The sequence below is a fragment of the Panthera pardus genome, unplaced genomic scaffold (genome assembly GCF_024362965.1).
Source record: "Panthera pardus isolate Hobbes unplaced genomic scaffold, ASM2436296v1 HiC_scaffold_12, whole genome shotgun sequence".
Taxonomy (NCBI): Eukaryota; Metazoa; Chordata; class Mammalia; order Carnivora; family Felidae; genus Panthera; species Panthera pardus.
The window spans coordinates 4,049,456-4,061,752 of record NW_026526677.1 but is presented as its reverse complement, the minus strand read 5'-3'; the positions used below and the strand labels follow the sequence as shown (position 1 = coordinate 4,061,752).

General features: G+C 54.3%; 1 long non-coding RNA gene across 1 annotated transcript; it reads right to left on the bottom strand.

The window, feature by feature from the left end:
* Nucleotides 1-2,069: 2,069 nt before the first annotated feature.
* On the bottom strand, nt 2,070-12,015 carry LOC128776130 (uncharacterized). Its single transcript, XR_008421069.1, has 2 exons — nt 11,549-12,015; nt 2,070-3,122 (listed from the first exon to the last, which is right to left on the bottom strand). It is a non-coding gene; the product is annotated as an uncharacterized LOC128776130 (long non-coding RNA).
* Nucleotides 12,016-12,297: the final 282 nt, after the last annotated feature.

Here is a 12,297-nt window from a genome sequence, read left to right as displayed (position 1 = left end):
AGGGGTGAGGGCAGTGCTCCTGGGGGTCAGTGCAGGGGTGAGGGGTGAGGGCAGTGCTCCCGGGGGTCAGCGCAGGGGTGAGGGGGTGAAGGCAGTGCCCCTGGGGATCAGTGCAGGGGTGAGGGGTGAGGGCAGTTACCCCAGGGGTCAGTGCAGGGGTGAGGGATGAGGGCAGTGCTCCCGGGGGTCAGTGCAGGGGTGAGGGATGAGGGCAGTGTCCCCGGGGGTCAGTGCAGGGGTGAGGGATGAGGGCAGTGACCCCGGGGGTCAGTGCACGAGTGAGGGGTGAGGGCAGTGCTCCTGGGGGTCAGTGCAGGGGTGAGGGGTGAGGGCAGTGCTCCCGGGGGTCAGCGCAGGGGTGAGGGGGTGAAGGCAGTGCCCCTGGGGATCAGTGCAGGGGTGAGGGGTGAGGGCAGTTACCCCAGGGGTCAGTGCATGAGTGAGGGGTGAGGGCAGTGCTCCCGGGGGTCAGTGCAGGGGTGAGGGGGTGAGGACAGTGTCCCCGGGGGTCAGTGCAGGGGTGAGGGATGAGGGCAGTGCTCCCGGGGGTCAGCGCAGGGGTGAGGGGGTGAGGACAGTGTCCCCGGGGGTCAGTGCAGGGGTGAGGGATGAGGGCAGTGCTCCCGGGGGTCAGTGCAGGGGTGAGGGATGAGGGCAGTGTCCCCGGGGGTCAGTGCAGGGGTGAGGGATGAGGGCAGTGACCCCGGGGGTCAGTGCACGAGTGAGGGGTGAGGGCAGTGTCCCCGGGGGTCAGCGCAGGGGTGAGGGGGTGAGGGCCGTGCCCCCGGGGGAGAGAGAAGGGCAGGAGGGTGGGGATTTGGGTGTCGGGATGCTAGAGGGGATGAGTGGTGGTGCTTGAAATTGCTGCGGGCAGGGAGGCCGAGGTCGGCCAGATGTGCAGGGGGAGCGGAGGTGAATATCTACGAGGCCAGGGGATGCGAGCTAACTGGGCAGGAAGTGACAGTGAATCCAGGCGTGAAATTCTTCCCGGAGCGGGGGGTGACCTGGGGTCTGTAGATGACCAGAGCACGGAAAGCAGAGTCCGATGGCCCAAGTGCAGAGCCAGGGCAGAACATTCTGGAAGAGGAATGAAGATCAAGAAGGACACCCACCCTCACCTCCAGGCCTTCTGGCGGGGGTGGTGGTGGTGAGGGAAGACAGTGCTGCAGGGGGTAGGGGGGGAGCCACGGGGAGAGCCTCAGGCCGGCAGGTGGGGGAAGGGACGCACCCAGGAGAGGTGGAGGGCACTGCTGAAGCCCACGCCCCCTTGCCCACCTCTGCACCTGCCCCTCTGGGCCTCTGCCTGGGGTTCCCCGGCTCAGCGTGTGTACGGGACCCCCTGAGTCCCCCCCTCTCCGCACCCCTGGGACAACTGTCGGCCTGCCAGGGAAATGGTCAGAGATGAAGCCCCCGTCCCCAGCCTGCTCGGCCTTTGGGGACAGGCCTGAGGGGCGTTCCGCACAGCTGAATGGGAGCCCCAGGTGCCTACCACGGTCACCCGCTCACGAAAGCACATGCTGTGACTTCTCTCCTTCCTGGGATCACCTCCCCAATAACGAACCTGCCGCCAAACCCTGATCTCAGGCTCGACTTTGGGAGCAAGGCTGGGGAGAAGTTGGATGCGGGCTGAGCATCTGGGACCTGAGGGATGCCTTTGGGCTTCTCACGGGGACAGGGACTAGGTGACAGGGAAGAGGCCTTGGTGGGGCTGGCCCTGAGCATCCGGGCAGTGGAACAGCAGGGGCGCGTGCTGGAAGGAGCTGCGGTCTCTCCGGAAGCACCGCGAGCCCTCCTCGCTCCCGGAGGTGGTGCGGGCCCTCGGGGAGCACACAGAGCTCTCGTGTTCAAACTGTGAAGGACACAGTTTAATCTTATCCCAACGGGACAAAGGGTAAGTCCTTTTTTCCTGTTTTAAAATGTCATCATTCATTTTTTAGACTTAAAAAAAAAACAACAAAGCACTTTCTTACAAAGCTAAACATAGGCTTACCATATGATCCAGCAATCGCACTCTTTGGTATTTACCCAAAGGAGTTGAAAACTTATGTCCACACAAAAACCTGCACACGGATGTTTATAGCAGCTTTATTCATAATTGCCAAAACTCGGAAGTGGCCAAGATGTCCTTCAGTAGGTGGATGGACAAATAAACTGTGGTCCGTCCAGACAATGGAATATTGTTCAGTGCCAAAAACAATGAGCTCTCCAGCCACGAAAAGACACGGGAGAGCCTTAAGTGTATATTATTGAGTGAGGGAGCCAATCCGAAAGCCACATAGTGTGTGACCCCAAGTGCAGTAAAACCTTGGATGGCGCGTAACTTGCTCTGCGAGAGTTCCGCGAGACCAGCAAACATTCCTAGTACATTTTAACTCAATAGACGAGCTCTGTCTTGCAATACGAGTCGTACATGATGCCGAACATCACATGATCGCAGCTGAGCCAATGGTTCTTCTCTCTCTCTCTCTCTCTCTCTCTCTCTCTGCGGGATTGTGGTGATCCTCTCCGATGTTTGGATGCTCAGTCTCAGGGCCCGGTGTTTGGCCAAAATCAGCAATTTTTGAGGACATTGGAAGGCGTCCACGACACTTATGTATTTTTTGTCACGTCAAAGCACCAATGGACAGTCATTTGCTTTTCCAGACAAGAGTGAGCTTGGGAATGTTTTGCTTCCTTCTAGGGCAGGCTGCCTGCTGACAGAGACCCTTTCCTCTGCTGCCTTATTGCCAGTTACATTAAAGACAGTATGACAAGAGTTTGTTAATGCTGTAGTCAACATCCGTGCAAGTCTACGCAATGGCCCCCACGCAGAAGAAAATTCCACTGAGCCAAAAGATAGCAGTGATTTCGTTAGTGATAGTGAAAGTCGTCCTACGCAATAACCCTCCTCTCTCTGGTCTCCCTCACACCAGCCATGAAGGTTGGGGATTGATGTGTTTGTCTTTATTATTTTGTATTACATTACAGTATTGTAATCCTTTGCATATGAATATTTTCGGGTTGTGGAACGAATCATCTGAGCTTCCGTTCTTTCTTACGGGGAAATTCGCTTTGATACACGAGTGCTTTGGATCACAAGCATGTTTCCGGGACGAATTATGTTCGCAAACATATAGGACATTCTGGAAAAGGCAAAACCACAGAGACGGGTGAATGATCAGTGGTTGCCAGGGGTTGGGGCACAGGGAGGGATGAACAGGCAGAGCCTGGAGGATTTGGGGGGGCAGTAAAACAACTCTGTATGACACTATCGTGGGGGACACGTGACGTCATGCATCTGTCCAAACCCATAGAATATACAACACCAGGAGTGAGCCCTAAGGTAAATGATGGACTTTTTAGTTATAATAGATCAGTGTTGGTTGATTAATTGTTGATGCAAAATGTTGATAATAGGGACACTGTGTTGGGGGCAGCAGGTGATATATGGGAACTCTTTGAACTTTCTGCTCTGTTTTGCTCTAAACCTAAAAAAAGCAACTAATACCTGATCCCTCATGACCCACACTGTTGGCAGTGGCTGCAGCGGGCGTTGGCTTCCGGGGGGACCACAGACCCCTCTGGTTGGTTGGAATCCTGCGGCTCCAAGATGGGACCAGGAGCTAGGACAGCAGGGAGGGCTGCAGTCCCCATGCGTGTCCACCCGAGGTCGAGGCATTGTGGTGGCTGCTCATCCAGGGGCTCTGTCTGTCCAGGCATCAGAGACCAAAGGTGGCAGAGTTGGGTGGGTGGGTCTGCCAAGGCTCTGGGGCTGCACCCACCTCCATCCTCTGTCTCTGGGCCACACCCGGGCACTTGGGTTGTTGAGTCCCTGCACCTGTACCCCCCACCCGGCTGTGACCCAGAAGACCTTTTTGCACTTCCAGGTCCCTCGGAGCATAGACAGAGCTCCCTTCGAGAGACTGCATCACATTCCCGGGGAACCCATATCCTGGCTCCCTTCCAAACTCAAGTTGTCGGTGACCTGACCCAAGGGACAGGCTACTCTCTTGTCAGCCACCAGCCTGGTATTGCGAAGGCCAATCAGAGCTGTTTGGGTTACTGTGGGGAGTGCCAGGCAGCTACCAGCTCTGTTCTCCGCCTTGCCCTGCCCACCCTGCCTCTCCTGGGTGCCACTGGGTACCCCAGCTCAGTCCTTAATCCTGGGGTTCTGGGAAGATGCCCCAGAGACTGTGGTGGGGGTGAGTGCGAAGGGCTTCAGGCCCCCTTTCCCTTCACAACTATTATATCGGGAGACGTTATAGAGCTTCTTTGGAAAATGGCTCCTGAGGACTTTATGCTCAGTGAAATGGGCCAGACACAAAGACACACAGTCTATGACTCCACTTACCCGATGTTCCAGAGTCGTCAAACTCACAGAGACAGAAAGTAGAAAGGGTAGGCACCAGGGGCTGGAGGGAAGGGGACAGGGGCTTTTAAAATAAAAATCATATACTTTGTTTTTAATGTTTATTTTTGAGAGAGAGACAGAGCACGAGCAGAGGATGGGCAGAGAGAGAGAGACAGAGAGACAGAGAGACAGAGAGACAGAGAGACAGAGGGAATCAGAAGCAGGCTCCAGCCTCTGAGCTGTCATCACAGAGCCTGATGCGGGGTTCCAACTCATGATCTGCGAGATCATGACCTGAGCCAAAGTCGTACGCTTAACCAACTGAGCCACCCAAGTGCCCCCCAAATCGTATACTTTTAGGATGATCCACACAACGATGTGGTAAACATACAGAGAGATGATCAGCGAAGCTAATGGCCATGTTGTCTCCCCACGTGACTACCTTGCATGTGCGGTGACTACACCTGAAATCTACTCTGTGAGCACATTTCCCACATTTAGTCCAGCACTGACTATGGCCACCATGCTGAACATCAGATCTTCAGACCTACTCGTCCTACACGCTGCAACTTGCATTCTCTTGTCAACATCTCCCCTTCCCCCACCGTCCCCCACCGTCCCCAGCTGCTGGCAACCACCATTCTACCTTCTGCATCTAGCTGTTCTATTCCTGTGTAAGTGCAATCATGCAGTTTGGACAAAGGACCTGGATAGATGCTTTTCCAAAGAAGATTGGATCCAGACGGCCAACAGACGTAAGAAAAGATGTTCAACATCACTCATCATCAGGCAAATGCAAATCAAAACCACCGCTTCACATCTGTTAGAATGGTTATTATAGATAGATAGATAGATAGATAGTTGGATGAATGGGTGGATGATAGATAGATAGATGATATATAGATAGATAATAGATGATAGATAGATACATAGATAGATAGATACATAGACACATAGATAGATGGTTGGATGCATGGATGGATGGATGGATGGATGGTTGGATGATAGATAGATAGATAGATAGATAGATGGCTAGATAGATAGATGATAAATAGGTAGATAATAGATGATAGATAGGTAGATGGTTGGATGAATGGATGGATGATAGATAGATAGATAGATAGACAGATGATATATAGATAGATAATAGATGATAGATAGATAGATAGATACATAGATACATAGATAGATGGTTGGATGAATGGATGGATGGATGGATGGATGGTTGGATGATAGATAGATAGATAGATAGATAGATGATAAATAGGTAGATACATAGATACATAGATAGATGGTTGGATGAATGGATGGATGATAGATAGATAGATGATAAATAGATAGCTAATAGATGATAGATAGATACATAGATACATAGATGGTTGGATGGATGGATGGATGATAGATAGATAGACAGATACATAGATACATAGATAGATGATAGATAGATAATAGATGATAGATAGATAGATAGATAATAGCTAGATAGATAGATAAAAGGGTGGATGGATAAATGGATGGATGGATGATTGGATAGATGATGGACAGATAGAAGATAGATAGATAGATAGATACACAGATGATAGATAGATAATAGATGATAGATGCTTGGATGGATAGATGGATGATAGATAGATAGACAGATAGATGAATAAATAAAAGATAACAAGTATTGGTGAGGGTGAGGATGAGGAAAAAAAGAAACCCGTGTGGGAGTGTAAATTGGTGCAGCCATGATGGAAAACAGTATGGAGGTTCGGTCCTCAAAAAATTAAAAGCAGAACCACCGAATGACCCAACAACCCGTCTTCTGCGTACGCATCTGAAGGAGATGAAACCAGCATCCCCCTGAGACACCTGCACCCCACAGTCACCGCAGCACTGTTCACAATAGCCAACACGCAGAAACAGCCTAAGTGCCTGTCGGCGGGTGAATGGATAAAGAAATTGTGGTGTAAAAATGCAATGAAATATTATTCAACCACCAAATAGGAGATCTTGCCATTTGCAACCACGGGGGTGAATGTGGGGGACCCTCAGCTACGTGAAATAAGCCAGACACGGGGAGTTAGGGGTTCACAGGGACAGAGTTTCAGTTCAGGAAAATGGAAGGTTCTGGAGAGGAATGATGCTGATGTTGAACAACCGTGTCAAGGTACCTAATGCCACAGAACTGTGCACCCAAACACAGTTATGATAAATCCTATGTGTATTTTACTACAACAAAAAATAATGAAATGCCACCTGCCTGAAACTCTAGAACAGGAAATAGTCTTTGTTCCTTTGAAATGCGGATAGAAGAAGGGCGGTCCGGAGTCACACGGGACCATCGTCTCCAAAGCTCTGCATAAAAATTAAATAAAGCACCCGAAAAGTAAAAAATTACACGTAAAAAAATGACTCTGCTGATAAAAAGGAGTGAACATCTCACAGTGACCTTCCCAGAGTGTGATGAACCTGATCATGACGTCCCACAGTCCCCCCCGCCCCCACCCATAAGACAAGGCTGACATCCTTCTGGCATCCGGGGCTCCTGGACCTGGTCCTGTCTACTCTGCAGTGTCCTTTAGTGTCCCCTGCCTCGTCCCTAGGCTTCCAGTCACCCCAAGCCCCCTGCTTCCTGGCCCCGCCCAGTGACGCCCCCCTCGTCCAGCTCTAGGCTCATCCCACCGCCTGGGCACTGCCCCTTCCCCACATACCACTTCCGTTCCATCCTGGGTATCTTCAGCCCTTCCTCCAGAACGCCCTCCACAGCCACTGGCCGGCGAGAGAGCTACACAGCCTGTGCACAGCGAGTGGGATCGTGGTAGGAGCTAAATCAGATCGGGTCCGGCCCTGCTTCCGACTCTTCTGTTACAGACTGAACGTCCGTGTCCCCCGTGATCCGTATGTTGAAGCCCTAACCCCCTCCCTTCAAGAGGGTATCTGGAAATGGGTCTTTGGGGGGGTAGTTAGGTACAATGAGACATCAGGGTCAGGCCCTACTATGGGATTAGTGCCCTTATCAGAACAGGAAACACCAGAGAGTGCGGGCTCTCTCTCTTTCCCTGCCAAGTGGAGACACAGCGAGAAAACCAGGTTGGCCCAGACCTTGATCGTGGACCTCCAGCCTGCAAGCATAAATGCCTACCATTCCATCTTTGCCAGCTGGTCAGTGCCGTTGTGCCCTGGCAGCCCGAGGGGGCCAACAAACCTTCAAAGGTCAGGTGCACTTATAACGACATCTACCGCTCTCGCTCGCCCTGGCAGGATCCGGTCCCAGCCTCCCTCGCTGACCTCTCCCTGGACCCCACGCCCCAGCCACACTGACCCCCACTTTCCCTTGAATGGCACGCCGCCACCTCACTCTGCTGGAACCCCTCCACAGCTTGGGTCGTGGCGGGCACCCCTCCCAGTCTGGGCTCCCCTCTGGGGTCCCTCTGTCCGCTCCCACTGGCCCTCACTGAGGCCCAGACTGGCAGGAGGGAGGCTGCCGAGCCTAGGGCCCCATGCAGTGCCCAGTATACAGCTAGTGCTCAGAGGGTCAGCGCACGAACGGGTGACTTCTTCCTGACTCCACGTCTGCCACGTGTCCTCCCTCCGCTGGGGCATCTCCCGGAGCACGGAGTCAGCAGGCCTCAGCTCATGCTGTATTCATTCATTCAACGTGAGCCATGAAACGTCACAGGCCACCATTTGTTACGGTCAAATATGTGGAAGCATTGTGATAAATAACAATAACCAGTGCAAGTGACAATTGATCTACTTATATAAAGATAAGACACGCGCACGACTATATAATCGTAAATACATATATGTAAATGCATACATATATGTATAGACATATATGTAAATACAGAAAAACTACCCAATGGGCATTATGCTCTCGGGCCACGCTTCCAGAATGTAGCTGGCAGCTTGGGGGGCGGTGGGGTATGCGACAGAATCACATCAGGTCGCCAGCCTGGGACCCAAAGGCGGTCCCCAACTCATTCCATCTTCTCAATGCTACACTCGGAGTCCCCAGAGCCATGGAGGCACCTTTGGGAGGGGGACCGAGGGCCCCAGGCGACTCCTATGGTCCCGGGGCCTCGGTAACCAGAAAGTCACACTTTTTTCTGTTGGAATGTTCCAAATCAACAAAAGGAAATCAAGATCGTCTGAAGGTGCTTTCTGAAAACTCTGTGCGATGCTGTCCACATCAACATGTCTATTCAGATTGGGATGGTTTGAACTGATGGACAATCTAGGGGTGCTAAGGCTCCCCTGACATCTACAGCTTGAGACCCCTAGCCTGACACCCAGCCGGTGTTTGGTGAGTGATGACAGAATGTTCTGGAAGGAGCTTCAGTGAGCCCCACCGCAGGGAGCGCTTTGCTCCATCCCACCTGGTTTCCTGGCATGCAGATCTCTGTCCCTCCTGCCCTGCTCCTCTGGAGAAGACTTTCTGTGTCCCCAAACCCCCCGCCTTCCTCTCTGAGGCCATCAAAAGCAATTTCCTCTGTCCTTGGTCTGGAGGGTCCCAATGCCAGCAGAGCGGGGTGTCGGCTCTGTAAGCACATCACCTGCAGATGTGCTGCTTCCTGTGTCCTCCCCAGGATAAGTGACATGTCACAGGCATGGCTGCCTTTCTCTCAGCACTCCCAGTCCAGTGTCTGCTCCCAGGAGCCAGTGGATGGATGGATGGATGGATGGATGGATGGATGGACGGATGGATTGATGGATGGATGGGGATGGACAGATGGATGGATGGATGGATGGATGGATGGACGGATGGATAGATGGATGGATGGACGGATGGATGGACGGACAGACAGACGGATGGATGGATTGATGGACGGATGGATAGATGGATGGATGGATGGACAGATGGATGGATAGATGGATGGACGGACAGACAGACAGATGGATGGATTAATGGATGGATGGATGGATGGATGGATGGATGGATGGATGGACGGACAGACAGATGGATGGACAGACAGACAGACAGATGGATGGATTGATGGACGGACGGACAGATGGATGAATGGATGGATGGACGGATGGACGGACAGATGGATGGATGGATGGATGGGCGGACGGACGGACGGATGGATGAGTGAATGTCTTGTTTCTTAAAGGTATCCAAGTTTTAGAAAGAATCCTAGACTTTTTCTATGGAGGGGAAAGTCTTCAAGGTCTGATGGGGTTTATAGACCTTGGGTTGACTTCAAGGTGCGGTCTGAGGAGGTGCAAGATATTTCATGTCTGAGTCAAAGGCTGATATCTGATTCCTGCCCACTTGTCTCCTGTAAAGGACAGTCCTAATGTTCTATTCCCTTAAAGGTAAACAGAAGCCAAGTCCACATGCTAGAACTCTGGATGTGACTGGTCAATACAGGCGGTGGGCCAGGCCTGAGCAGTGGGCCTCTCAGACAGCTCCTCCGGGGCGCTCAGCACAGCTAGTCCAGGAGGGATCTCCAAGGCACCCAGTGTGGCTCCGTCACTGTACAGGGGCTCCTCGCGGGGTCTCAGAGTCCCCTGGGAGTGGCTGTCCTGGTTATGAGTACCACACGCGGAAGGGGACTAGCTGGCCCAGACCGTGGAGGGGGCTACCCCTTGCCCATGCGGGTCGCAGCCAACAGGATGGCTGGAGGGCATCTGGGAAGACCTCACAGAACATGCCCGTCCCTTGTCGTCAGGATAAGAACAATCTTGCAATAGAACTTGGTGAGAGATGGGGAGATTGTTAGGGCACAGGATCAATCAGGAAATTCTCACACATCAAAATTCCTGCCCGTGGGCTAGGCTGGTGACCAAGCCCCACCCACCCCCCCACGCCTGCCATGGACCTTTGCTTCACCCAGCATCCTGGAATGGCAGCAGGGACGGTTGACCATGATCCCAGGCAGCCCGCTGAGAGCACAGCAAGGGGGCTGGAGCCCCAGAGTGGCCGTGTCCAGGGCTGGGGAGGGGAGGGCTCAGACCAGCCTTGAGGGGAGGACTGGGAGCCTGACTTCATCCGGCCAGAGCACCCGCTGCCCAGTAACGTCACCTCCCCACACCCAGTCCACCACCAGAACCAGCCCGCAGGCCATGCCTGTCTTGGAGACCCCCAAGGCCCCCCCCGGAGGCAGTGTGGCATGAACAAAGCGAGGTGGCCCCGCCACCCGGCGTAAAAAGAAGAGGGACAGAGAAGGCCTTTGCTGGTGTGTGCACACGGCCTGGGGGAGGGAGAGACAAGCAGGGTGGGTGGGGACAGGCAGCAGGTGGAGGCCATAGCTTGGCTTCGCGCCTACTTTTAGGTCTTGTAACCACGTGAACACATCAGCCCTTCAAAAAAATGAAACTCCCAGGTCTGCAAAGTCGGTATAAACGGATGATTGAACAAATAAATAGAAGTGCCTGCAGTGGTTCCTGATTCCTGCCGGGCCAGTGCTGAGTCGTGTGGGAGGGTCCAGACGTGCAGAAAAGCTACAGAACCCGGGGCCCTGCCTGGGAGGACATGGGGGGCTGACACAGGAGGGCCCCAAGGCAGGACGCTGCCACTGAGCACACAGGCTCTGTGCCCCCATCGCGTCTCCGAGCGTCTGCAGGGAATGCACCCCTGAGTGTGCCAGGCCCCCAAGACTGGAGACCCTGCCCCCCACAGACGTGACTTCCCCGTCTCAGAGGGGAAGAAGGCTCTGCCCAAGAACCACCTGACCGGAATCTCATAGAAGGAATTGAAAACCAGCATAAACCCGCTGCTCAGCCTCTACCAACAACTTAAAAAATTGATGGGGGAAAATAAAAACACAACAGTGCTGGCAGCCAGCTTCCCACCCCTTTCCAAGGATCTGATGCCCTTTAGGGACACAGCAGCTGGGCCTGAAAGGGACAAAGGCCCTGAGAGAGTGGAGAGGACAGTCACCCTGCCCCGGGCGGGCAGAGTCGAGCCAGAGCTGAGCCGGCGGCTGCCTGGCAGGAAGGCCGGGGCCCGGGCAGCGCGGCGGGAATCTCTGGGGACAGAGGCCACCTCCGGACGTGGCCGCTGGGTGCGGGGCAGGCCTTCTCCCTTCCCACGGACCGTCCCCCCAGGATAACCCGGCCAGGCAAACCCATCTGGCCTCCAAGCAGGAAAAACACCACCGCTGTGATGCAGCCCTTCTCGGACTTTGGAGAACATCCCGGGGGCCCAACCCCCCTCCTCCCCACTTGCCCTCCTGCCCCCGGCTGCCCCCCTCCCTCCACTCCCTCCCTGACCCCGCACCGCCGTACCCACACACAGTCTGCCGTGCCGGTTTTTCTGAGCCCGATCGCCGGTGCCCCGGTGCCCACGGGACAGCCTTCTGCAGCCCGCGAGGCTGGCGGACCGCGGGAGTCGGCTCTCCTCTGCTGCCATCCCCATGGTGCCAAGCCCCGCACTGGGGACAAGTGCTGGCAGTGACCACAGCACCCCTGCAACTGGTGGGAGGAGACTCTGAACACCCAGCAACGCCCCACCCCTGCCCCCGACCGAAATCACGGGGAAAACCTGTGTCGTGTTTTTCCCGTCTGCTGTCCTGCAGCCTGGGGACTGACAGGCTGGGGGTCTGTTTCGAGGACCGCCCGCCTCCTGGAAACATTTCTCGGGACCTCGGGTTCTTGACAAATGAGTCACAAAGCCACACCATCAGCGATAGGAAAGGCAGTTTTGCCAGGACCTCAACTTGGACTAGAACATTCCACTTTAAGATTCATGGAATAATCGCATCGGACGGGACCTCAGCCACCTGCGAACAGTTTTACGGGTGAGGAAACTGAGGCCTAGAGAGGCAAAGCATGTCCCCTTGCGGGGTTGAGGGACTTGGGGCAAGGGGGCAGGGAACCTGGGTGTCCTGCCGCCTGCCCGGCTGGCCTCCACGCCACATTGGAAACCGCCAGGGCTGCCAGGAGAGGGCTTCCTGGAGGAGGTGGGACCTGCACTGGGGTCTGGCGGCTGAGTGGGTTCATGCATCACCTGGAGGGAGAAGCAGGAGGCTCCAGGA